The following is a 26,053-nucleotide window of genomic DNA, read 5'->3' as shown; positions in this document are numbered from 1 at the left end:
TTTGCATCAAGAACAAAGGACAATTGAGATCTGACTAAGGAAATTTAAAATCAGACTGGCATCAAGATAAAGCAGGCCACGTTCAATCAGCGCGACCCATGAACGCCTGTTATTTGGTGAAGTGATGTGATTCGATTACTGGAAGGAAATCTTTCAGATCCTATTGATATATCCACTACTTCGGAAAGAAACTGGAGTCAATGCTCAAGTTCCTCCTTTATCTTCGATGTCTTCCACTGCTCTGCATGAAGTTCCAGCGAGAACCCATCAGGCAAGATATTGGGAAACAGCGCACGAATCGAGCAGAGGACGAGGCTTGGTGAGAGGGTTCATTTTGAATATTCAGCTAAGAGCGATTTGGTCCTTCTCTTTGTGATCCGAATCTTCCGGTAGAGATTTCTGAATTCAAAGAGAACGAAGCCCTCCTTATCTTACGAGTGACAAGGCTCTATTTTATCCATTTTCTTCTGCTCTTGTCAATACGCATTGAAGTCTGCACACTGCTCGCTGGCTGATGGCGTCCCTGAACACCTTTCATGGTTTCCCCTCCACATTAAAATATAAAGCACTATTAACTGGTGTTCTGTGTGGGTATGAAACTGACTCGCTCGCCTTGAACAGAAACTCTGTTTGACGGCGTATGAGAGGAGATTGCTGACGACAATTTCTGGACCGAAGTAAGAGGAAGACGGAAGAATGTTTCCCAATCTATACCTTTTACCTAATACTTATACTGAAACAGAGCGAGTGCAAGGTTGGCGTAGTACACTTCTGGCATGGGAGACATATAATATAATATAATATAATATAATATATTTGGTTTAGACTATTTACAGAGATCTGTGGCCGCCTAACACCAGGTTTTCACGGCCACAGTCCTTACATACGTAGCACTATTAGCACTACTGCTTACTACAACTATTCACTAATGCTACTCTACATGACTATTCCTTAATCCCTAATACTATTTACATAACTCTTCCGTATTGTTCTCGTGCCTTCTACCCCAGTGGCAGTTCTAAATTCCTAATTTTGACCTGTCTTTTACATCTTACTTACTTTGTACAGTAATTTCCCTACATCCCTGACCTCCGTGTCATTCGTAGTGCTTAAAATTTTCTTGAAGGTCAACTCTTCGCCAACGGTGAACCACTTGTTCCTCAGGAGCTGTTCCCTCCACCTCCCGGTTTCCGTACACTTTAATAGTATGTGAATCTCGCTTTCTGTCGCCCCACATAAAGAGCATATTTTCCCATCCATGCCCCCCTCATCCCTCTCAGCTTCCAAATACCCGCTCTGAACCATGCCCATCCCTCTCTCTCCACCCTCGTACAGCAACCAATGTAGCCCTGTCTACCCCACCCTGATTTCATCTCCCCGTACAACGCCAGAGATCTCTTTTCTCTAATTTTAGCAAAAACGTTCTGTCGTTCTATGGCGTTGCACCTTTCCTTTAAAATTTCCCACGTCCTGCCCACACTTCTTCCTTGCGGATCCTGCCAAATATACCCCAACCCTAATTTATCTAATTCCTCTTTTACCCCCTTAGCCCATCCCTTAATTTTCAAGTTCAGTACCTGCCAGTCGTAGCATCTCCTTACTAAATCATCCCTGTCCATTTGCAAAATCCTTAACCATAATTTTGTGACCAACCCTAAAACCTTGCTCCTCCTGCTGTCTCTCCCCAGTTCCACTTCGGCTACCCCATTTGCTCCGACCCTTGGTATCCCTAGGACCTTCTTACAAAATCTCCCGTGGATTACATCAACTTCTTTCCATCCCTCCTCTAATCCCCATATTTCCGCCCCATACATCATTCTCGATTCACATACCATCTCATATACATTTTCTAAAATATTTATCCTCATATGTGGCATTCTGGCTAAGCACTTATCTATCGCCACTAAGGCCTGCTTCCCTTTCGCCATTACTTTAGCCTTTTGTTTAGCCCACCCTCCTGTGCTTTCCAGGGTCACACCCAGGTAGCATATTTCCTTCACTGTTTCTATTATTTTGCCATTCATAAACCACCTCTCATCCTTTCTCAATTTCCCTCCCTTCTTGCATACCAACACTTTCGTCTTCTCCAAGTTGCATTTCAAGTTCCATTCCTTGCAGTACTTCGCCACTTGGTTGATTCCCTTCTGCAAGCCGTTCACCGTAAACGACCCAAATGCTAAATCATCCGCAAACAACAACCCCGGAATTGATTCATCCCCTATCACAGGCGCGTGTATGTTTCCTTCCTGGATATAGTCGATAACATCATCAATAAAAATGTTAAACAGATAGGGGCTCAGACTGCACCCTTGCCTAACACCTCTACTTTGTTCAACCAGGTCCGTCACTTCGTTTTCTCCACACTTCACACAAAATTTGGTTCCCTCATACATTCTCTTGATACATTCAACCATTCCTCCACTCACTCCCTTCCGTCTCATTTTAAACCATAAGGCCTTCCTATCAATCGCGTCAAAGGCTTTTTCCAGGTCCACCAAACACCAGTATATACGGCCTCTTTTAACGCTTAGATACCTGTCAATTGCGGTTTTGATAATAAAGATATTATCTGTGGTTCTTTTCCCTTTTACGAATCCCGCTTGGTACCTTGACAGGATCTTATTACCTACTAGCCAGTCTCTCAGCCTACCAGCCAAGGCGCTAGAAAATATCTTGCTTATCACCGTCAGAAGCGAAATGCCTCTGTAACTATTAGGCTCATTCTTCTTACCCTTCCCTTTGTAAATTGGACTGATAACTGCAACTCCCCACTCTGCTGGAAAATCTTTCCCCTTCTTAATTTTATTAAACAAAGTTGTTAAAGTTTCAGTTCCTCCTTCCACGGTGCAAAACATTTTCCACATCTCGACTGGTATCCCATCGACGCCAGTGGTTTTCCCATTTTTCATTTTTGATATACTTTGCCTAATTTCTTCTGCCGTAAAGTCCCTACCCAGTTCCTCTATGTATTGGGAGCCCAGCAATTGCGTTGGGTAAACCAATCGTCCTTCAGCTGCCCTAGCGAACAGATCATGGAAGTGGTTCACCCACGCAGTTGGATTTACCTCATTCCTAAAAACTTTTTTCGCATGGGAGACATAAGAAATGCGTGTAAAATATGAGTTGAAAACATAAAAGTAAGACATAACTTGGGAGATCTAAGCCATGATGGAAGGATATTAAAAAAAGGATCTTGAAGAACAGGGCGTTTTTTGATACAGACGTTTATCACAAGAAACGAGACCTTTTAAACAATATATTTAAATTCTGAATTTTGTACAAAGCGGGAAAGTTATTAACCAGATGAAAGACTATCAGTTTATGAAGAAGGGCTCCCATCTTATTCTTTTTGGTTTGATAACTCAGTGTTAATAAGGTTAGGTTCCAGAGCCAAATTACCAAGCTCTGAATTCCACACTTTCATTTGTTTTGTTGTTTGCTAGTTCCTTCCCGTCTTAGATCCAAATATTTTCGAGATCAGGCTATTTCGAAACATCTTGAATCCGTGCTTTCGTCAGCTTTACCTGCACGAAATCTCAAGCGTTGCTGCGGACGAAACAAACTCCGTGGAGCTGAGTCCTTCTCGAAATCCGAATGGTCGCTCAGCTAGCCAGGAAATTCTTCCAATTGTTTTTGAACTACGAACGTTTACTTATTACCGTGTTCACAAGAGCCAGCCACCGGCTCCTGTTTTGAGTCAGATGAATCTAGCCGACATCCTCACACCATATTTACTGAGACCGATCTTAATATTTCAAATTTTTACCTTTCGGTTCTGGATTTGGATACATTTCGGCAACCATCAATAGAGCACGGCGACCGGCGCGATGCAACGGACACAGACAGCGCCGATCTGTCGCTTCAGCGTTATTAAAATGAACAAAAAAAAAAATCTTGCTCCACGTAGTCGGAAATTATGACTCGATTAAACGCATCATGTTTCGAGAGGCCTCTGCAATATTCTGGCAGTGCCCGTAGGCCGGATGAACTGACGCAGAAACTGTTTCTACGCTAAAAGCTAAGCGTCGTCTGTCACATCCTGCGGAACGCGCTCTCAAAAGCCTTATTTAACGTGCATTCCGTCATCGGAATTACAAACACTTTGAAATCCCTCCATAATGACATCAAAGAACCACTTACATTACAACAGACGTAAGAGCAGGAGAGGCGAGGTACAGGAAGCGATCTTCAGCACTAAATTCAGGTAATGTGGCCTTATTTGGACGTCACCAGATGGCCAATGGCCACAGTTTAACTTCATGTCTTAACCGGTATGTTGTGAAATACATGCAATGAGACTCTCTGTGCAATTTAAATGACACTGTTAAATGGTCTAAGAAACAAAGTTAAAGGGGCTCGGGAGGGGGGATACCAATGGCAGCTTCAGAGTCCTTGCGAATTGTGTTTAAATGCTAGAACCACAAGCCTGAGTGCGCAGAAGTTACCACTAAGTTTCAAATGTCGTGGGTGCAGGGAACATAAGTTCTGGTAACAGGTGTAAAATAAATATGGCGCCAGTCTGTCCACCCCCAACTCACCCTGGGGCAGTTACTTTGGCCCTACAATGCGCATGACAGACTTCAAAATATACCCACGCCTCTTTGAGTGACAATCTTTTAAGGTCAATTGTACCGACACATTTGCTTAATAACCTCAAATACGTCTTATTTTAAGATAGATCCGCAGTGAAACATGTTTAAGAGATATATATATAATGCCAAAAGGTATTTCAAAACAAAACATTTTTTTCTAAGATTCGTTATTTTGAAATTATCGAAGATATTTTATTTTTGTAAATAGAACTCTACAGAATTTGTGTGCGAGGATTAAAATGAAATTCGAGAAGAGCTCAATTTGCCTATCACTTTCATTCCGATAAACCTCTAGTAAGACGTCTCCTTTTAGAGCACTATTTTGTGAACTAGAAATTGGGAAGCACTTTCAAAAGTTCTGTTAAAATAATGTCTTGTATTTTTGTTGCCAAGTCTTGACAAAGAAGTTTTACTAAGCACCTCCCACACCCAAAAAGATTTAGGGACCCTATTCAAGTGTTGAGCATAAAATAGAATCCACCGGATTGCGATTTGTGTAAACCCAAGCCACGAATTCAATCCCTGTTCCTTGAGCCATATTGGAGATAAAACACGCGAACCGACACGTCCTGTTCATTGCCTTGAGCAGTTCTTGTGAATAACACGTGTCTGCTGATGCAAATGATTTTGAAATATAAAAACCACAAATTCTCACGTGCTTTCCAATTATAACAGAAGGAAGGCACACAGACATAAAACCCATTATCAACGTACAGTAGCGCGTAATAAAAATTACCAAATCAACAATTCACCTCATAAAATATTCAACATTCACAATGTCTGGTTCAGATACACAAACCTCTCAGTCAACAAAACCACATCGTTGACACCTCAAAATTGTGAATGTGTCACCTCTAATAATGGTCCGGGAGGGCCGGAACTCGTTTGGCTAGATGAATACACGCCTAAAAGAGCAGGTAAAAGTTGCTGATTTGGTAATTGTTGCTGTTATCACTGACAGATCGCGCCTCGAAATCCTGTGGCAAAAACTGAAAACTTTCTTTTAAAGTGTCCACTTTGCAATTCAAAGCTTCTTGTCTCTGAAATGTAAGGATTAATTAGCGCACGCAAACAGAAATCAACACGTGTACATGAATCGCGTAAAAACTGGAGGGATTTACTAATTTTGCGACGCTGTATCATGTGCAGAGATGTGGTGTTCAGTCAGACATATGAACATGTAGAAACAGCGGCCTCTTCAGGAGGATTCGTGCCAGAACGGACTGACGAAAGGCGAGAAGTACAGCCGGCCATTGCTCGGATATTCCCATTCGATGTCTTGGTTTGAACAGTAAATGAATTTGTTTTCTTTTACCCGCGAACTAGTGACGTACTCGAAACGCACAGTTTAGTCCCGGCTACTGTAGAGTCCACGTTAAGCGCTTGAATTGGTTCCCATCTGGTACGAAGCCCCCACAGCGCACAGATGCGCGTATTTAACGTGTTTCAACTTAACCGCAGTTATTAACACGAGCAGAAATATTACGTTCGGTTTGAAAACCATATTTGGTCAGTAAACAATAATACACGATTTGATAACACATCTGCCATATTTCATAGCTCTTTGTGGGGGGTAGGGGGTAGGAAGGGTAATTATTAAACACCAATTGCATGGGGTAGGCTGAAACACCACAACGCACCCCAATTATGTCGGATTAGCCACGTCACGTGTTTTAAACTCGCATACAGCGTATTGTAGCAAGCGATAGGAGCGTTTAAACATGTTTCCCCAGTTAATCCGTCGTTTGCTTATAAGATACAACTCCCTGAATTATTTGATTGTACAGCCCTCGTTAAAATAGTTTACTTGAAACGAACATACGTCAGAGAAGAGTTAGCTGATACACGGGCGGTCTTTTTGAAGTACAAGACAAACAGCCAGGAAATACATACAAGCCCACGATGTGGATCATCAGCTTTACTGCAAATTCCATTTCTCCCCTCTCCCGTAGTCAGAGATGAGGCAGCGGGGGCTAAATCTGCCTCGCCGTCTTCCAGCACGTGAACAGTAAAAGGGATTCTTCTTAATTGGTTCCTTGTCACCGTGGTTGAGGATGGCAGTGGTTTTCTTCAGTGCGACCATAATCAAGCCACAAAAGAGGAGAGGCAAGGACCACATTAGAAATAATTACTTATCGGATGTGATAATTATATAACCGGACTGGTTCCGCATAAACCCTCATGGAGGTTGTGTCCTTTTTAAAGAGAAAACACTCACTCAGATAGTAAACAAGTCTTCCGCAGGTTTTGCAGCCAGAACTTTCATTATCGTGCTCACAACCTCCCACGCTGCACCCTTGAGATTCATTTTAATATTATCCTCCCACCTGTGACTAGGTTTTAAAAGCCGTTTCCCACCTTCAGATTTTCCGATCAAAATCTTTTAAGCATTTGCCTGCTCCTTTCTGTATGCCCAGCCCACCGTGTGTCTTCCGGATATCAATATCCTAATAGTATGAATACAGGCCTAATATTTGTCACGCGTCTGGTTTCTGCTTGCAGAAACAAAAGCCCGCGTTCATCCCGCATTGAAACTGCTCTGTAATGCGACTGAAAGACATCCAGATTCACTCGTGAGCTCCCCCGCAAACTGTTTGAGAGAAAATCAGGTTAACGACGCATTTACAGAAACAAACGCATCGTAATCCAGCAAAGTGCTTCAGTCTAAAGCGGGGATATTCAACCTGCGGTCCGCGGGCAGGATTCGGTCCACAGCACCTCTCCACGTGGCCTCTCCAAAGTACAATACAAGGCACAATGTAAAGTTCTGCGTTTTACTCTGTGAAGACAAACACAGAGGGCGCAGGTCACGTCAGAATGTCTTCAGGAAAGAATCCGATGAGCGTTCCTATGCACTGTGGACAAGTTAACGTGTTACTCACTTGTTGGTGTATGTCGCTGTGAGCTCGACAAATCAAATTTTGACTTTCGAAACATTTGGGGAACCTTTGTACAGCTTTCAAATAATTTTCACAGATTATCTTTCCTTATGAATACTTAAACATTTTATCACTCAGTCCAATACAGGTCTCAGGTTATTCATAGAACTGACATTCAAATAACTACTAATCTGTTCCGACATTCAACTCCTTGACAATTGTGGACGTGAGGTTATTTTAAACCTGTCAAAAAAATTGACACTTCCCAAAATCATTACAGAAATTTCTAAACAGGAAAATAATTTTTAACTCTTCTGGAATCATGTGTTATATAAAAATATGGCCGTGTCATGGCCTGCGGCATGTCTGTACAGGTCAGAGAATGGCACATCACTCAGTGTAACGTCAGAAAAATTACATGCTTTCCACGTATTAAAACAAAACAAACCGACGTCCCGTCTAAGAATCACGGATGTGCATTTACTTGATATGACCTGACACCTAGGACGTAAGGCATCAGGGGAGGCGGGAGGAATTTGTACTTGGCCTTGCAGTTTGCACCGATTCACCGACGATTACCGAAAATCTCTGTTAGCCTCACAAAGGATTCAATCTGCTGAAAAATGTGGATCCTTATATGCCACAGCACGTGTGTCCGTTCCAAGTTCCGCGGAGTTGCGTGTAGTCGAAATACGATAAGCCGAAGTCTGTAAACCACGTCACTTTCCGGAAATCCATTCCGGACTGCCGGATCATCCAGTCGCGTGATAAATGAAAACATTCCATCAAATTTCTGACAGCAGGGGATTCAACTCATGACAGACAAATGACTGTGTTGGAGCGTGTGCCCACTTTGTATCTACAGTATCCACTGTCCCGGCTATCTATCGTGTTCCTTTGGTCTGCGCGGCACTGGGGGGGGGGGGGGGGGGGAGCAAACTCAGTTACCACTAACAGGAAAATATTAATCGTCGATTGTCATGATATCTATTTTATGGAGAAAAATAAGCTTTTCTACTCTTTGAGAATGACTGTCACTTCCTCCGTGTGACCAGGAAAGTTCTCCCTGTGATTGTGTTAACGAAGCGACAAATAACATCTCACTGTTCGTGACTGCTCGGATTACCACACCCAAGGCGAAAGAAAACTGACCCACAGTGCGGCAGAATGGATTTGAGCCAAATTTCCAACGCAGATGAAACTCAGCCGGCTCCATGACAACGAGGATTCTGCAGGTTTCTGTCTCTGAAGTAGCAGGGTTAGTGAGTATATACATAACGAGTAATCACGTTTCTAAGAAACGGGACGTCATGAAAGCAGCAAACGTTGTCAAGGCGTTCGCTCTGGCGTATCTTTAGGTTAAAACGCTTCTAGTAGCCGCATACGAATATTTTGAACACGAAAAGAAGACGGGTCACACACAGACGAAACCAATTTAAGGTCCTAAGCTGCATCTAAAAACAATACTTCCTTATCAATCACTGTAGTTTTTAATATAATTTTCAATGTTTATATATCACACTCACACTGTTATCTTCAGTGAGCGGATTTTATCCTGTTGATGTTAACAGGCGTTCGACCAGTAAAGAAATTCTCCGTCTATTAAGGGACCAGAATGTTCATTACCGTACTCACAAGAGCCCGAAGTCTGTCCCTATCCTGACCCAGATGAATCCAGACAACACCCTCACCTTACTACTTTAGGATCCATTTTAGTATTATCCCTCCATATATACCTACGACACTGAGTTCATCCGACTAAAATTCTGATCTGTCCAAAGCGTGCGTTATCAAATGTTTCGGTCTGTTGTCCAGCATGAATTAAGTAGCTTATTAAAACTGCGAATAACTACAAACCTCATCACGTGTCTCCCGCCACCGCCCGCATAAAAGGAACGTCAGGCATTGCTAGTCACGTGGGGTTGAACGCGCCCTGACCGCGACGTACATCAATCATCGCCCAAAAGTAAAACCATCGGACGTCAGGCTGCCTGATCTCATCACAGACACGTGTTCATCTGCGGCTTGCAACCTAACCTAACGATAGACACACCTAATGCAGAGGGACAGACGCTCGGAAACGCAATTAACACTAGAAACTGCAACACAAATCGATGTCGACGTGTTCCTCGTCTGCAACACGAAGCAGAAAACGTTTAGCCTCAGGACGAACAGCAGGGTCGCCGTGCTAATGATGACAACTCGCCGTGCGCTAGCAGAGGCTGGCTTAGACGCTCAAACACTCACTCACTCACTGACCTGCCGTCCATCCCACCCCCACCCCCGCCCCCAGCGTTTGCTATAAAAGGGGATTACTAGTATTCTCAATGTAAACACTTCGTGCCGGAATACTGTGTTCGAAGATGCCACATTTTAAAGTTAATAGACTATTTAAAACGCTACCTTTAAAAAAAAAGAAACACACACTTTACGTATTCGAGGGGCATCTCGTGCCTCGCCACAGAAGAAGTAAGTATTCGGTCACCTGCAAAGAAGATGTTGATTATGGAGCAGTCGCCAACCATTTTAATTCCATTATGGATACCAACGTTCCGTTTCCCCATTCTCCTGGAACGTGCAAGTCAATTACGAAGAGGGACCAGGATATGTCCTTCTGGAAGGCCTGAATTTATATGTACTTCTATCTTGGTCAGTTATTGAAAGGTATTTGTGTTCCTGCAGGGCATTTTGACGGCATTTACGAAGTCTATTGTGTTAGAGAGCTGTCTAAAAATTGTCATAGCTGGTTCTCGTCGACTCTGTCATATCTGAAACGCGTGCTCAATCCCTCCCTCTCTCTCTCTCCTTCAAACCGAAAGCTTTATCGATATTTCGAGATGTGTCATCCGTTCTGTGCCAATGTCCCTTCGTGCCCGATTGTGAAAGCGTGCCGAAGGAAAAGCAAAGATAACTCGTATTTCGACTCGCGTAATTAGTTTTAATTTACAAAAAAAAAGGGAGTAATTAAAATGTATGTAATTCTGCAAATTCATTCATAGGCGCGAATGTTTCCAGAATCAATATCCTGGCTGGTGTCGTCGCTACGATGCGCAAAATTCTTCTTTCCTTTTCTAACCCCCGGTTCGGGCTTTAAATTTGTAATTTCCGCCCTTTTAACCTTTCTCTCTTGTATATGAAAAACATATTAACTATCATACTGCCTGAAACAACGGGGTTCTAGTTCAGGAAAATTAGAATTTTTTCTTTGTCCCGAATTTCAGGTCGGCTCCGAGGCCCACCCAGAATCTTTTAAGTACACTTTGGGGGTTCCTCCATCGGAAGTTAAGCGACCTAGTGCCTACGTTAAGAATGCATGGAGCGATTCCTACACACCCCATACGCCCACGTGACGTGGTGCTCATTTAAACTCTGAGGACAACTGGCAGGCATACAGTATCCGACTCATATCTTAAATTACACATGACTGACTTGAATCAACTGGTGTCACCTTCACACTACGTTGTCCGCTGTCATCACAACTCGAAATGAAGAATTCAAATACAATTTCTGACCATCTACTTGAAAGCTAACACGTGCATCACACGATAAAATCATGCGCTGTATAAGATACGATGTTCTCACAGCGGAAAAGAGCCCTACGTTTGTCCTCCGTGTTCTAATTCCTCGTGAGCTAACCCCAGTGTATTAGCTCATTATAAAGGCCCCACAGAGCAGGCGCGCCTCCCCCACTAAATCTGAAGTCGAAGACAGATCCAATACTCGAAACGTCGTGTGTTTTATAATATCAGACGATGAAAAAAATTCCCAAACATCAATAATTTCATTACACCGTCGTCACAACCCTTCAGAATCAAAATGATTGTTTATTATGAGATTTCCAGGACTGGGTTCTCCCGATGACCAGTTTTATAAAATTTTGAGTCGTGACTTCCGCTTTACAAACAACAGAACAGCGGTGGGCAATGACAGCTGTTTGTCCTATAAAAATGCGATGGCCTAAATCAGCCAAGGAAACACCGAAAAGCTTGTAATTAGATTAGGCGTACTAACCGAGATTTGTTCGACATAGTTAAGTCTTAAATGAAAGTCTGAGGCTGCAAGAAGGAGAACTGTCCACTGTGCGCCCAGTGTGCAGTCAAATAGCTACTTAGTTGATTGCGAGCTGAGATTCTCACGGCAACGAAATGCTTACAGGACAGGACAGCGTCAAAATCCAAACGACGAGGGACACACTTTAAAGCAACACAGTTAATTTAAAAGAACTATAAGATTAAACAGCTGAAGGTCTTGACCGAATGGTTTGCAGTCATATGCCTCCTACTCGAGAGATCCGACATCAAATCTCCGTCCGCAAAATGCACAAGCCTACCTCGAGTGGCTTTTCGTGGCGTTCCTCATTCCCTCCAGGCCAATGCTGGGATAGTATTTTTAATTAGACCGGTAACGCTTCCTTCCCTATTTCTTCCATTGCATCACATAATTCCGCAATACACGGTCGATAAATACGCCCCAAATTCAACAACAAAAAAATCAATAAGTGAGACAGACCTAGCCTATTGCATAGATCATTGATAATTAAAGGCCGGGAAGCAGAATTTTCACTTAAATGTCATTCCTGTTCTGTTTACGACACTCCATTCTGTTTCCTGAAACACAATTTCTTCGTGCGTCGCGTAGAAAGCTGCAGACGTTTGCAGAAGCAGGGGCCGCGGTCCCATTTCGTAATTGACTTAGAGGGACCCCAGCATATCCGTCGCTTAATTTCTATTCACGTTTACTCTAACTCAATAACAAACTACCCAACTGCTTTATGAACACGGGCTACGTCTGATTCCAGTTCCGCCGATTTTCGCTGGGGCAAAGGAAACCACAGCGAAACAGCTGCAATCTCGCAAGCCGCACCGCCGGTCCCGACCGGAACTGTTCGTGGTTTTCCTCAGCCCCTTCATTTTTTTTTACTGGGCTAGTACCTCGTGATAAGGCTCCACCACTTCATTTTCCTTCCTCCATCCTATGACATCAAAAATTCATAACATCTACAATTAACACAGCGTTGTCATGTATCGTACAACCTCTCTCCTTGCACAGACAAGAATCGACACCGACTGATTTTCCTTTTAAACGAAAAGTCCGAAAATTCCTAAAGGCCTTAAGACTCCTAGACGGAGGATTTCAGAAGTCACAAACGGGAAATTCTGATTTAAGGATTTTCCCTCCTTCACGTAAAACTAAGGCAGTCATTCGTAAGTCCAGGAAAGAAAGAACTTGGTACTTACGTCCTTCTACCGCTCTCGCTCTGTGAGATGTTACCTAAAAGATAATTATGTCAGAGGGCAATTGACTGCATAAATTAATAAAAACTGCGGACAAAAACAGACTAAAATGAGGGACGCTCGAAACAGTGCACTCAACTTATGTTGGGCAAGGCCGTGGTCTAGGCAACACGGAGTTTTCCTCCGTGGCATCCCAACAATTACTCCATTCACACACAGAAGAAGGCAATGGCAAACCACTTCTGGATCATCTGCCAAGAACGTATATGAACAGGTCCCAGTCCGAGAAGAGAAAAGGATGGAAGGATCCTGTTCATATGGACCTGTCGTCAGACAGAACACTAAATAATAATAAGATGAGGTGGTCTAGCGGTTAGAACGCTGGCCTTGTAATCCTGGGGTCTCGGGTTCGATTCCCGGCGGTGCCCGAATTTATAACTTGTGTTGGGCAAGGCCGTGGTCTAGGCAACACGGAGTTTTCCTCCGTGGCATCCCAACAATTACTCCATTCACACACAGAAGAAGGCAATGGCAAACCACTTCTGGATCATCTGCCAAGAACGTATATGAACAGGTCCCAGTCCGAGAAAAGGTTGGAAGGATCCTGTTCATATGGACCTGTCGTCAGACAGAACACTAAATAAATAATAAAATAAATAAGTATCCGAACTAGATTCCAAGAACAGGCCGGAGTCGACTGACCTCGTGTGACAACGTAACACATCAATTCGCTTCTTGTATCAACAAAACTTCTGTTCTCCTCCAAAACTAGAAGCGTGTTAGTCTAGTTCAGAAATAACGCCAGGGTACAGGAAACTGCTCGTATCACGGGGGAGGGAGAGAAGCGACTGAACTCCTGATCCACAGCGGTTTGCTGTCTGGATTCCGCACACGCCAGAGTTCCACAAACTTGCACGGTATACTGGTACCTTGGGACTAATCGCAAAGTTATTCATAGTATTCAATACCTTCTTGTCGACCGTCTCCTGAACCTTTCAGCAACTTTTTCAACTCACCCTCCGGTTCAACCCCCCCGCCCAATCTCCTAATGTTTCACTTGTAAGAAGTTGAACATCGTGCACTGGTGCCAGTAAGTTTACTGCAAGTCTGAAAGTAACTGGCGTTAGTGCCTTTGTTCGAGGGTTGCCTGGATCAAGGGGGGGGGGGAAACTGTGCGTGTGTGCCCGGTAGTCTAAACGCGAGGGAGAGCCTAATTTATTCCCGTGTTACATTGCGTATTTTATCTGTAACGGGCATGCGCAGTTGCAGCCGAATGTTAGGGGCAGAGTAACCAAGCCTAACTGGACCAAAGCATTTCTCTGGGGGAAAATCCATGTTCCCTGAAAATAAATAAAAAAAAAACAACCAGAGACCACTGGAAAGGCTTAGCTTTCGGCTACATGGTCGAGAGGACGCGATGGAACTGCTAGAAAGGAAATCTCATTGGTAATTGCTTTATTTCGTCGACAGCGGACAAAAATTTAAGGTAGCTTATAATGACTCCACATCTGCGTGCAAAAGTGTAACAGCCACACAAAACATTGTCCATTAATTGGGCCGACCTTTTGACGTTGGAGTTTATATATACCCCTGGTGCCAGCCTTAATTAGACTCTTGGAAATATAAGTACACGGCACACGGACAGCTTAATGCAAGGAAACATTGGTTTTTATACATAAGATGGATATATTGGCCGTAGGGTAAGGTACATATGTTACAGCAGGTTTTAGTCTTATTGTAACATATGCATTATTTAATGACATCTCGATGCATGTGAGGGGGCGAGGACAAAAGCTTCTAAGCACCATGGCGTAAGTTGTGCGAACGAGAGGAGGTGAACTCCACGCCCTTGAACATCGGAAGTAGACCTCCACCTACCCACTGTTGGCCTCCAAGCGTCGCTCTAGGTGCGGCGGGCGAAGAGAATTTTCCCACAATGCATTTCGAGTAGTTTAAAAACGCGTTAAAGAAAATTGAAACTTTCGTTACGACTAAGAGCGACAGTTAAGAGATTCTGAGGCTTGGAATGATCTAGATATATTTTACAATTTATGAATCGCAAATTAACAACAACATTATTAACACCTACAGTTGTTTGACTGAAATTGGAAAAGTTTCCAAACAAAATTACGGCTGATTGTTTAAAAAGAACGTGCTGCAAGGACGAACGCACCGGAAATGCGATTGTCGTTCAGCTAAACAAAGAGCTGGGGGGCTTCACGTGTTATTGTTGCAACGAAAATACTTCAAGCGTAACGATAGACCAGTGTTAATTCCATCACGAGCGGTCGACACCTCTTACCTGCTGCAGCTTTGAATGATTTCTACATTTAAAATAAAATAAATGACTGTTCTGATCTTAGATTCGTCAAAAGACAGTTGAGTAAAGCCTCTGTTAACGGGCAGATGACCTCAAGGACGACGATGGAAGCTAAGAATTCATTTGGTTGACGTGGAACACAAAATCTTTTGTCATCATTGTCACCGAAACGAAATTCTTCTGAGTTGGAATACTAAATTACGAACCCGGTCTAGTTCGTCCTAGTTTTGAGAACCCATTTACCTCAATGTGGCTTGCACTTAAACTGTAAACACTTTCCATCACGTTAAGTAGCGTTTCAGGCTTTAAATTAGGGTCCATTCGTCGCTCTGTACTCCAGAGGCAGTTCCGCCCACCTTCGATCCTCACGAGTTACCTCGGCCAGAATTGCGTTAGTTGTTGATACAAATTCTAATTCACTAAACATCTTATAGTAGAGGACCCCACATTTCAATATCACCGCTCGCAAGCTGTCTGCAACTATTCAAATAATTACAGCCACCCTCCACATGTGGAAACCTTCCCTTCATCCTTAACGTGCTTTTGTGACAAGGGATCGACGTCACAATACCAGGCAGTTAGAACCTGCCTCCATATGTAAGAGATTCCTGTATCCGAACACATTTCAGAGCAGTTTGATCTAACAAATATAGATTAATTTAAAGGGATTGATCTGAAACCACTGACAAAGCAAACTACTCCGTACCTGCATTAAAGCGGCTTACTGCTTACATTTTGTGGTCCTTCTGCACGAGTAATTTTCACTTTGACCAGCTTATGAATCCGTAACGAAGAGAATCATTATGAAATATCAGTCTGTTTCAGAACAAGCGAGGAACAAGTTGACGTGTGGCCTATTTGGTTGTTACTTGCGATAACGAGCAACTTTCAAACAGCTCTACTATTTTAATATTTCGAAAAAAACCACTTATTTCTTCTGTTTCAGACGTTAATGACAGTGGTTACTGCAGAACCTTGGTGATAGACTACCTTAAGGGCTTAGTTTTGAATTAACAGCTGTATGCAACGGACTTAATTCAGGTAGTGCCAAAAGAAAATCTTCGCATAACGACAAAGCGCACTACGACTAAAAGCAAGTAATAACCGTTTCCGAGTACTGAATAATGCCTCAAAAGGAAAGACTCACACCTAAAATGCTGACCAACAACTCACCTATTATATGAGAACAGAATGTTCATTACCGTAGTCACAAAATCTCGGTATCGCCTTCAACCCTATCTCCATAATTAGAATTTTAGACGAGATGCATACATTTTATAACGCTTTAAAGGAACAAGATCAGATTTCGTATGCTGATTATATTATACTTGGCATTTTACAGTGCAATTTTCAAATTCTTTGGAAAATTCTACGCTGATTGTATTAAAAAACAATACATCAAAAGGACACCAAGTTCCGATCAACATGTAGACAAGTTGTGATCCAAAACAGGCAGAAAAATCCTGGTACATCATTTTTAAATAAATTTAAGTCCAAATGAATGACAGGTTCTCGCGACAGCACGTAACAGCCACGTTCTATTCTAAATGTCGTCGAATAAGCAACGCTGAGCCGTCTTACGCCGCTCCACGTTCGTCTCATTCATTAGCGGTCTGTTTGCTCAGGTACAACACTGGCAGCTTCGGTGACGTGGAGCACTTTTTAAAAACAAATATTGACAGAAAACGTAGAATTTTTTTAAAAAAAATAGCCACTTGTTCAGCAAAACCTCCATGCACGTCTGCCCCAACTACGTAGCTTTCCCTCTACCTACACATTTGTGCGATATAAATGAGTAGAATGTTCGCCACTAAGTTGAATATCGGACAATCGTATTTTATTTATAAAGGTAGCAGGTACGTCGTGGCATTTAGGACCACTGTTCTCCTTGTCAGATCACAGGCAGCGTAGGTCGATACCGCCCTGAGCCTAGATGCTACATTCGTCCTTGTCCTCAGTCATTCCTATTCAATAGTTGCTTCCTCAGAGCACAGCACCCGCTAATTTCATTGGCTCCACGAATGTTTCCTAGTTTCATCGCTTTATAAACAAGACGCTGTTAAAATACAATCACAGTCACAGATTGTCAGACCGCTCTCTTACCAAGTTGGCTCCGGACATTTTCCGCGGGGCGTATGGTAATTACGTAACTTTTACGTGTTTATCGCAGGATGCCGACATTCAAGGGGAAGCAAAGCGACAGGGGCTCCTGGACTGTCGAAAACTTGGCGGTGTCTCTGCTGGCGGCTAAAACTGCAGGTCGATTGGATTTTCTTCAAGACTGGATTTCGAAAACAGGGAGAGGCCGCGAAATTCAGGTGCCACCAATTCTCCTGCACTGGCATCTTTCCAATAAACCAAGATTTTATTTTTTTGTGGCCTTGATTCCGGTTCCGTTGATGACGCGAGGAGAGCAGAGACAACAGGAGGAACAAGATTCTCGAACATGGCAATTCGCAGGCAGTGGAAAATAGTGGCGGCCATGTTGGAAAGATATTCAGAAAGATTTTGCCCGTAAAAGATGCAATAAATAAACCAGGCTCCAAAGTCGTAAAGGAAAGCTGAAGGAAGTAAGATTCTCACGGCGAAGAGGATCATCGAGAAAGAAACGAAGAAGAATTTAAAATGTAGAAAGCAGGTTCATTTGACACAACTTAGAACGTACGATTTGCCAGCTGTAACGACAAAAAACAGCATCATGCGTTTTATTGGACAAAGTTTCGAAGAAGATCGAATTTATTGTCAGAAATTGGCTCATCAGAGACGGACGGACGTCGGAAAAGGGGTTTCGCACCATCTATGTGAATTATGCTAAAAGAAATAAAGTCATCAAAATGACTCGTACAAAATTGACAGCAGTGTTGAATTTCGAAAAACATGGACTGCCCGATGCTACCCGAACTTGAAGACGCTTGCATTAACCGTGCCCGTTAGTACTTTTTCCTGACCACCATTTTCCATACGAGGGCTCGAGATAGAGGCCAGATATGGCGAGCCACATTCTTCACAGTCAGATCTCCCGTGATGATAACACTGGCTGATGCCCAGTTTTAATTAAACACAACACAGAGTTTAACCTCAGTAATGAGGTGGATATGTCAGAGAAGATGTGTGGGTTTGTATGAATTGTGGTTATCTTGGCGGTGAGTCTGAAGATGGCTGTCTTCTGGGTTGTTGCGCCGTGTAGTCTCGTAGAGTTTTACCAAAGTTTCAGATGCTCTAAATTTCATATCGCCCTGATGATGGAGGCAGCAGGGAGATCTGAAGCGTTGATAAGCTTCCACCGCCATCTCCATGAGTAGGGTTGGTCGAGGTAAGTCTTCATGCATTCTTAATCTCAGTTTCTGGCTTAAGTAAAGTGTCTTGCGCATAGCTGACTGCTCACTGAGCTTATTATAAGGTCAGGGACGGCTTTGCCCCAAATGAAAATTTATATTGACTGCGCACTGTGAGGAAATGTCAAAATGAACTCTGTGACATGCTAATGGCGCACACACCTCGCCCTTCGTCTCATTTATGCAAATCAGCTTGATTTCGTAAGCACCACCAGAGAACATTTTCTGTCTGTATTACTTTCTGATGTAAAAAATCTTGAAAGTTTTCTCTTATCAGAGCGTCAGAACAGCCGGTACGACTTAAAATTTTGCAAGCACATCTCAAATTATGGCACTTCAGAAGATTACGCTATAATCGTAAGTTTCTACGTTTAACACCAGGTCCATTGTACGTCACCTGCTTTGCTAAATCAACATCTACGGGGTTTCGTGCGACCATCATAATATATTCCCAAATAGCATCGACCAGTAGGTCTTATTTTGGTATGGGACAGACGTCGTATTGACCCTAAGGTAGGAACTGAATTTTTAAGTATTATTTCCACGAACTTTGTCCGAAACGTTGCGACTCTAAAGTGGTTATCCTCACTGTTAGGGGCTCACCAACGGGGTCTACTCTGATAGAAACAACAAATTTTCCTGGGTTTCTTAAAAACACTCGTTTCGCAGATTATTTTCTCTGGAATCTTCACAACACGAGAAGGCCTAAAATGTCGAGGGTAGAGAAAAGAAAATCTTGGTTTATTCGTACGACGTCAGTGTAGGAGAAATGGTGGCACCTGAACTTCGCTGCCTTCCCCTATTTTCGAAATTCAGTCTTGAAGCAAATCCAATCGACTTGCAGCTTCTCTAAAACACTGCTGATAAATTATTTTCATTTCTTTTGAGATTAATGATCAAACCAGCCGATAGCGTGTACTCGGGAGTAAAGGCAACGCCCGGTATAGGTCAGAGGTTGCTTTCAGATTAAATATTGAAATTGGCTAGTTGGAAATTTGGCAAGACGCGACACATCACTTTTCGAAGTTTGGTGGAATTACGAATAAGACCTGAATGTAAAGGTAAGTTTAAATGCTTGGAAACTATAAACCGGACATATGTGAGGTGTGTCCGACTGGCGTTCAATCATCAGTAGCCATGAAAACAGACGCAGAAATGCGCTGTTTGCGTAACAGGGGACAGCAGATGTTCAATATGTTGCCCGTACAGGCTTTGATGTTGGCCGCTCCCAATATCACGGATTTATGACTTGTTTTAACAACGCACAAATTGAAATTTGTGTCAACAGGATGATTCAGTCGACCAATAACTGTCATTAAAGTTAGACAATAATAAATTAAAAACCTCATTTCCAAAAACTGTCGACAGAAGGAATATATATTTTCTCCAAGCACGCATTTCGAAGGAAAATAAATCTGAATCCGAAATTAAAACTTAAGTCGCTTTACATTTATCATGAACGATTTGTAATCGATTCCCAAATATTTAATAAAATTGTTTCGTCTGTTAAATTTAGTTCCATATAAAGTCGAATAAAATGGAAAGAAATTTACGTAACAAAAATCAGGCAATGATTTGGAAGAAATCGATCCAGACAAACTTCAGGTTACTGGTCCAGCATTTGCTCAAAGACAGCTATAATTATCACGAACATCTGCAGTCAACTCAGTTTTAGGCGTGCTTAAACGGGAGACTAGCCCCCTCCAGAATACAAATCCAGAGTAACCTCCTTGTTTAACAGCGTCTGAAGGCCACCGTTTCGAATGACGTGGTGACTCACTCTGATAAAAATTGTTTAATGACGTGAGAAGTGACGGTCAGGTATGGGTGACATTACTCACTTCGAACAAAATTGAAGGGTAATGCGAGAAGACTGTGCGACGACGCGTGGCGTCGAAACGAAGTTTCCGCTGTTATTCACCTTAACTTAGTTTAGCGTAAACACACTTACTGAACGTCGCTTAGAGACGCGCCTTTTTGGAGCAGTGGCGGACGCGGGAGACGGCGACCTGCGTCGAGAATTCCTGACAGAACAGTCGCTACAATCTGGGTTCAAAGGCTTCGGTGAGACACGGACGCAGTTGATATATCGCAAGAACGATGCTGAATGTATAGGCCAGCTGAGACTAAAGTCGTTGGACCGGAACCTGCCCCAGGCGACAACGAATTCGTTCCCACACGCAGCTGACATCTGCTGCTAACCCAAGGTTTGCAATCTGCGATTTTTTTGTGTAATATTGGCGGATCCTACAATTTCAGCTCGGTTCAAGATATTTTTTTGTAAGTTCTATAATGTTCGGACGTAATGGAGTGCCACAAAAATTATTGTGAGGTCTGTACGACTAGTCGGAATGAAGTTAATTTTGCTTTAGTAAGTAGTTCAATCGTTCCTCGCATTTCGGAGCCTCCGTTGAAACGTAATTAGGTCAATTACGTTTCTCATTCGCAACAGTGTTTTGGCTAACCTTAAAAATAATTACGACTAGAAATTAAATCGGAATTTAATTATGCCTTTTTGGGGCATACTTTTGTCTGCGGGGAAAACGCAATTCCGCAATTTCATTTGATTCAGCTTCCTATATTAGTAAAATGCTTAACGATAACGATTTCGCTTGTTTAACCCTTTGAAGCCGAAGATCGTCTTCATAATATTTACGAATCCAGACCGTACCGCGAAGAAAACACTTCACCTCACCATTAGAAGTCGAATCAGGCGGTACCACATAAGATTTAACAAAAGAACATCCCGGTCAAAGCCTTAAGTCACATTCCTGCGGTCCCATCGGAGAACTAGTACCACAATGAAACGTTTGACACCGAACGTCGCTGTGGAGTGGTTAGCACTCCTGCTTCATATTCCGGTGGTCCTGGGTTTAAATATCGGCCCTAAGAGACGATTTTCGTTGTTTTCCTCAGTTCCCTCAGGAAAATGCCGGGATAGTACCACGACAAAATCTTTCCAATGCAGTTTGAGTTAATGAAAGCGTCCATAAATACTAGCAATAAGTTTCCTGACAAATTAACATTTCATATTTAATAATTACATAATTACAAAATCATTTAATTGATAAATAATTTATACCTTCAAAGCCTATATCAAATCCTTCGTATTTATAATAGGCTGAGTATTTAGTTGTCCGAATGCAGGACCGTACAGCAAATGATTACAATTACGTACAAAGTAAGCCATCTACTGGGTCCCCGCCCCATTATCCTTGAATCTGTTACTTTGAAATTAACAAAACACGTACAACTGAATACAGATTTACTAAATAAACCGTAAATTTTCTTAATTGCCGTGAATTCTCCAACCGGGTCTTAGGCATGCATTCAGCGTTCCTCGGCTCTACGAAAACATGATTTTGTGGTTCTGTGCCCCCCCCCTCACTGCAACAGCGCCTCAGTCCTGACATGAATCACTTTGAAGAAATTCCGAGGATAATGTCAGAACAGTGACGCTCAATTCTTCCATTTTTCAAGCAGTTATGTTTCGTTTCATACACAGTTCGATCGTCTCTCCTCTTTCATTCCCAAAATTAATTTAAGAATGTTTAATTTGAAAATTTCTTTCCCCGTTTCAAGTCGCTGCTCACCTAACACGTAATAATAAATCCCCTGCAGCAAACACAAATAGAAAAACAACGCCTGTCCACGTAAATGATCAAGTGGTTAACGCTATTTAAGTAAATAATCCCCGTTTACACCGAGGATCATATCAAACCCATCAATTTAAAATGTGTTACGGCACATGGACTTTAAAGGGTTAGTGACGCAGGCAAAAGTGATGTTTTCTCTTTTTTATTCCCAGCATTCGATTTTTATAACTCTGAAAGACGTAACTGCATTAACACTCGTCTGTTAGAGGTACAGGGTCCTTCTGTATGAGTCACAGGTCTGTAGACCGAACTGAGTTGCTATCTGGGACAGCATCTGGAGGATTTCATCTTCCACCAACATCGTACGTCTTGGAATGAGGAAACGCTTACACATAGCAGTGGAATAGTGTAAAATTTATGACAACTGTGTAGTTCTGGGAGAATTAAGTTAACTTCATGTTAGATTTTAGGTTTTCACAGCGGTGAGTATGAAGATTTCTGTCTTGTGGGATGTTGCGCTGAATCATCGCCCTGATGACGGAGGCAGTATGACCTCCGAAACGTTGGTAAACATCGACCAGACTACACGGCGCAACAACCCAGAAGACAGAAATCTTCATACTCATCGCCCTGATGATGGAGGCAGTATGACCTCTGAAACGTTGGTTAACATCGACCAGACTACACGGCGCAACAACCCAGAAGACAGAAATCTTCAAGTTAACTTCACATTTTTTATGAAATTTCATAATAAAATTAAAATAATATTACATCTTTCCATTTGCGCACTCGAAATGCAAAAAAGATGTTAACGCATTAACCTGCTTTAAACAAAGCAGTTGAGAGTAAATGCCATGTGACTCGGAACAAGCGTGTTGCCTTTCCTTTCACATTTGTCTTGCAGGTGATTCCCGTGGGTGTGGCTTAAGCCGGCGTGGGGTCTCGCCAGCGCCGAACGCCTCAGATGAAGTCGGTAAGAGGCGATGACGAACGAAGCTAATGGCGCATTCGACGCAGCGACCTAAGACCATGAGTGGCTTCGGAGTGTCCCGTCTCTCTTGCATGAGCGCACTCTAAATCACCAGACGTTTCGCCGCCTGCAAGTCCTGGGTTCAGTTCCACACAGTGCATTTCTGGGTGCGTCTTCATTGCAATTTCCATCCTTTAATATTTACGTTTTAATAGGAACCGGACGGGAAGCGACTAACAACATCATTCCGTGAATTTAATCTGTTCTTTATTACACACTGAATTAAATTTTCTTTTTTTCATTACTGTCGTTCCAATTTATTATTATTATTATCCCATCCATTCCCCACTTTACAGGGCATTTACTTCAATGTACCCGAGACAAACCTTGCCCCTGAGGTACACAGCGCAGTGGCTATTTCCGAAATACATTTTGTTCTTAATACGTGTATAATTTTATTGCGAGCGATGACTACATATTTTACGACAGCGTCTTTCGAATGATCTATGAAGATCCTAAAATGGCGGTCTTCTGCAGTTCCCTGACGTCGTGTTCGCCCGGGATGTTGGGCCAAATGTTTTCTGAGTGACCTGGAGACAGTTCCAGTTGACCCTCTAATTATTGGGATCACTTTTGCTTTCACTTTTCACATTCGCTGTATTTCAAGATATTCTCAGCTTCCTTCTTAATTACATTATTTTTATTATTGATTATTGATTATGCAAATTCTCAGTCACTAAGGACATCAGAGCTTTTTACCTTCACTGCAGACTTGTTATGTTATACAACGCCTTAATCAGATAAAAGCTGAAGTGTGCCTTGGCTGTACGGAACAATCTTACACTGACCGAGTCTAATAACATTATTCAGGGTTGATTACATAATTCGTGTCATTATCGGCCAATTTCATGTTTCACGTAATGACGTTTTGTCTTCAAGCTGTTGATACCGACACCGATCTTTGATTTCTTATTTCTTTAAGGGCAAAATAAAGTGTCATTCCGAGATGGGCGTTGTTAGTATTCGTGTACCTCCGATGTTAAAAACAAAAAATCTTTTCCATTTTCCATATATTTTAGTTTAATTCTGTTTTAATTTGTTTCGTTTGAATAATCTCCTTTAGTGTTGTGGATCTCAAACAATGTTTGCCTGTCATACACTTTTGCTGTTGGCAAACGCTCCAGTAAAGAACTTGTATTGATTTATTAATTCTACTACAAATTATAGTCTGAATCTGCTTAGGACTGCATTGGAGAGAGCGTTTATGGCGTGGAACCAAATGAATTAAATACAAGAACGGAAATATCCACAAAGGAGATAAGATATCATTTTAAGCGTTTAAAATGACTTAAAAGTGATCTGATACAAGGGAGTTACTTAGTAATAAGTTTGTGAAAAACATATAGCGTTATTAATTGTGAAATGTACGAGGGTCGCTCATTAAGTAATGCCCCACATTTTTTTTCTCAGCCAATAATGAAGATAGAAAAGTGCACTTTTACATGCTTGAGATTTGATGTTTCCCGCGTTCGTGTACGGAGTTTCAAATGATTCCAACCGATAGCGGAGCTGTAGTGAACTGTTAAAATGGCGTCTGTGAACGACTCTCGTTACAAGCAACGAGCTGTAATTGAATTCCTTGTTGCTGAAAAAGAAACGGTGGTGAACATTCATAAACGTTTGTGTGCTGTGTATGGAAGCTGTGCAGTCGATAGGAGCACCGTTGGTCGCTGGGCTAAGAGAGTTAAAGCTTCAGGAAGTGAAGATACCGAGCTCCGTGATCTGCCGCGCTCTGGGCGTCCTGCCACAGCCACCACTCCAGACATGTTGAACCGCGCGGATGCCATTATTCGTGAGGATCGGCGCATCACAACTCGACAATTGGCCCAACAGCTTTCAGTCAGTAATGGAATTGTAATTGCAATTATCCGGGCTCTTGCATATTCGAAGGTGTGCGCAAGATGGGTTCCACGAAGTCTCACAGCAGACCACAGGATTCAAAGGAAAATGATTTCTTCTGAATTGTTGGAGCGTTTTGATGCTGAGGGAGAGATCTTTCTGTCCCGGATCATTACAGGTGACGAAACCTGGATACACCACTTTGAGCCGGAGACAAAAAGGCAGTCAATGGAGTGGCATCATCCTCTATCACCGAGAAAGAAGAAATTCAAGTCAACTCCCTCCGCCGGAAAAGTCATGATGACTGTCTTTTGGGACAGTGATGGGGTCATTCTTGTGGATGTGATGCCAAGAGGTGCGACCATCAATTCAGACGCGTACATCAGGACCCTGAAACCCTCAAGAAGCGTTTCCGACGAGTTCGGCCTCACAAGCATCCAGCAGAAATTTTGCTCCTGCATGACAATGCACGCCCTTACACAAGTCCGAGAACCCGGAAAGAAATCACCAAATTTGGTTGAACGGTGCTGCCCCATCCACCCTCCGACTCCATCTCTTTGGGCCACTTAAAGATGCTATCCGCGGAACAAGGTTTGAAGATGACGAGAGCGTTATTCAAGCAGTGAGGACATGGCTACGTGCACAGGACAAGAGCTGGTACCGGCAAGGCATGCATGCACTTGTTCCACGCTGGCGTAAAACCGTACAAGTTGATGGGGACTATGTGGAAAAATAGTATGTGTAAAGGAAACATTGATTTATATTGTCACTAAATTTCAGCCATCTTGAATAAATATATTCTGAGGAAAAAAATGTGGGGCATTACTTAATGAGCGACCCTCGTATAACCCGACAGCTGTTAGTACGCAAAGAGAAAGGTTAAAGCGGGACCTGGGACAAGATTTCGTGCAACAGAACGGGGCAGCGAAATCTGCAGGCTTCACAGAATATCCCACGTTGCTTAAGACAGGCAGACAGACAGACCGAAGGAGATGGACAATGGAGCAACTCGCAGCGAAAAATCTACATAAAGCAGAATCATCGGCTTTAGGTCATAAGATCTTTAATAGACAACACAAATGTCATCATACCGCCCCTTATACAGAGACGTAACACCATTAAAAATAAGGCCTAACATCTGAAATGTAATCATTCAAACAGTTATCTGGGTCCGCGTTTAACAAGCGAGCTGTTTGCATTAACTTCCCGTGTCCAGGTCACGCACGCG

The 26,053-nt window shown here is 42.6% G+C and overlaps 1 protein-coding gene across 4 annotated transcripts in view; it reads right to left on the bottom strand.

The window, feature by feature from the left end:
• Positions 1–26,053, bottom strand: part of LOC147871784 (uncharacterized) — a 209,322-nt gene that overhangs the window by 36,925 nt on the left and 146,344 nt on the right. The gene's annotated exons all lie outside the window — the stretch shown is intronic.

The sequence above is a fragment of the Zootermopsis nevadensis genome, unplaced genomic scaffold, assembly GCF_977971745.1.
Source record: "Zootermopsis nevadensis isolate Lab colony 2312 unplaced genomic scaffold, Znev_1.0 Znev_ptg000039l, whole genome shotgun sequence".
NCBI classification, from domain to species: domain Eukaryota; kingdom Metazoa; phylum Arthropoda; class Insecta; order Blattodea; family Termopsidae; genus Zootermopsis; species Zootermopsis nevadensis.
Note: the sequence above shows the minus strand (reverse complement) of the source record. Positions and strands in the feature narration are given on the sequence as shown.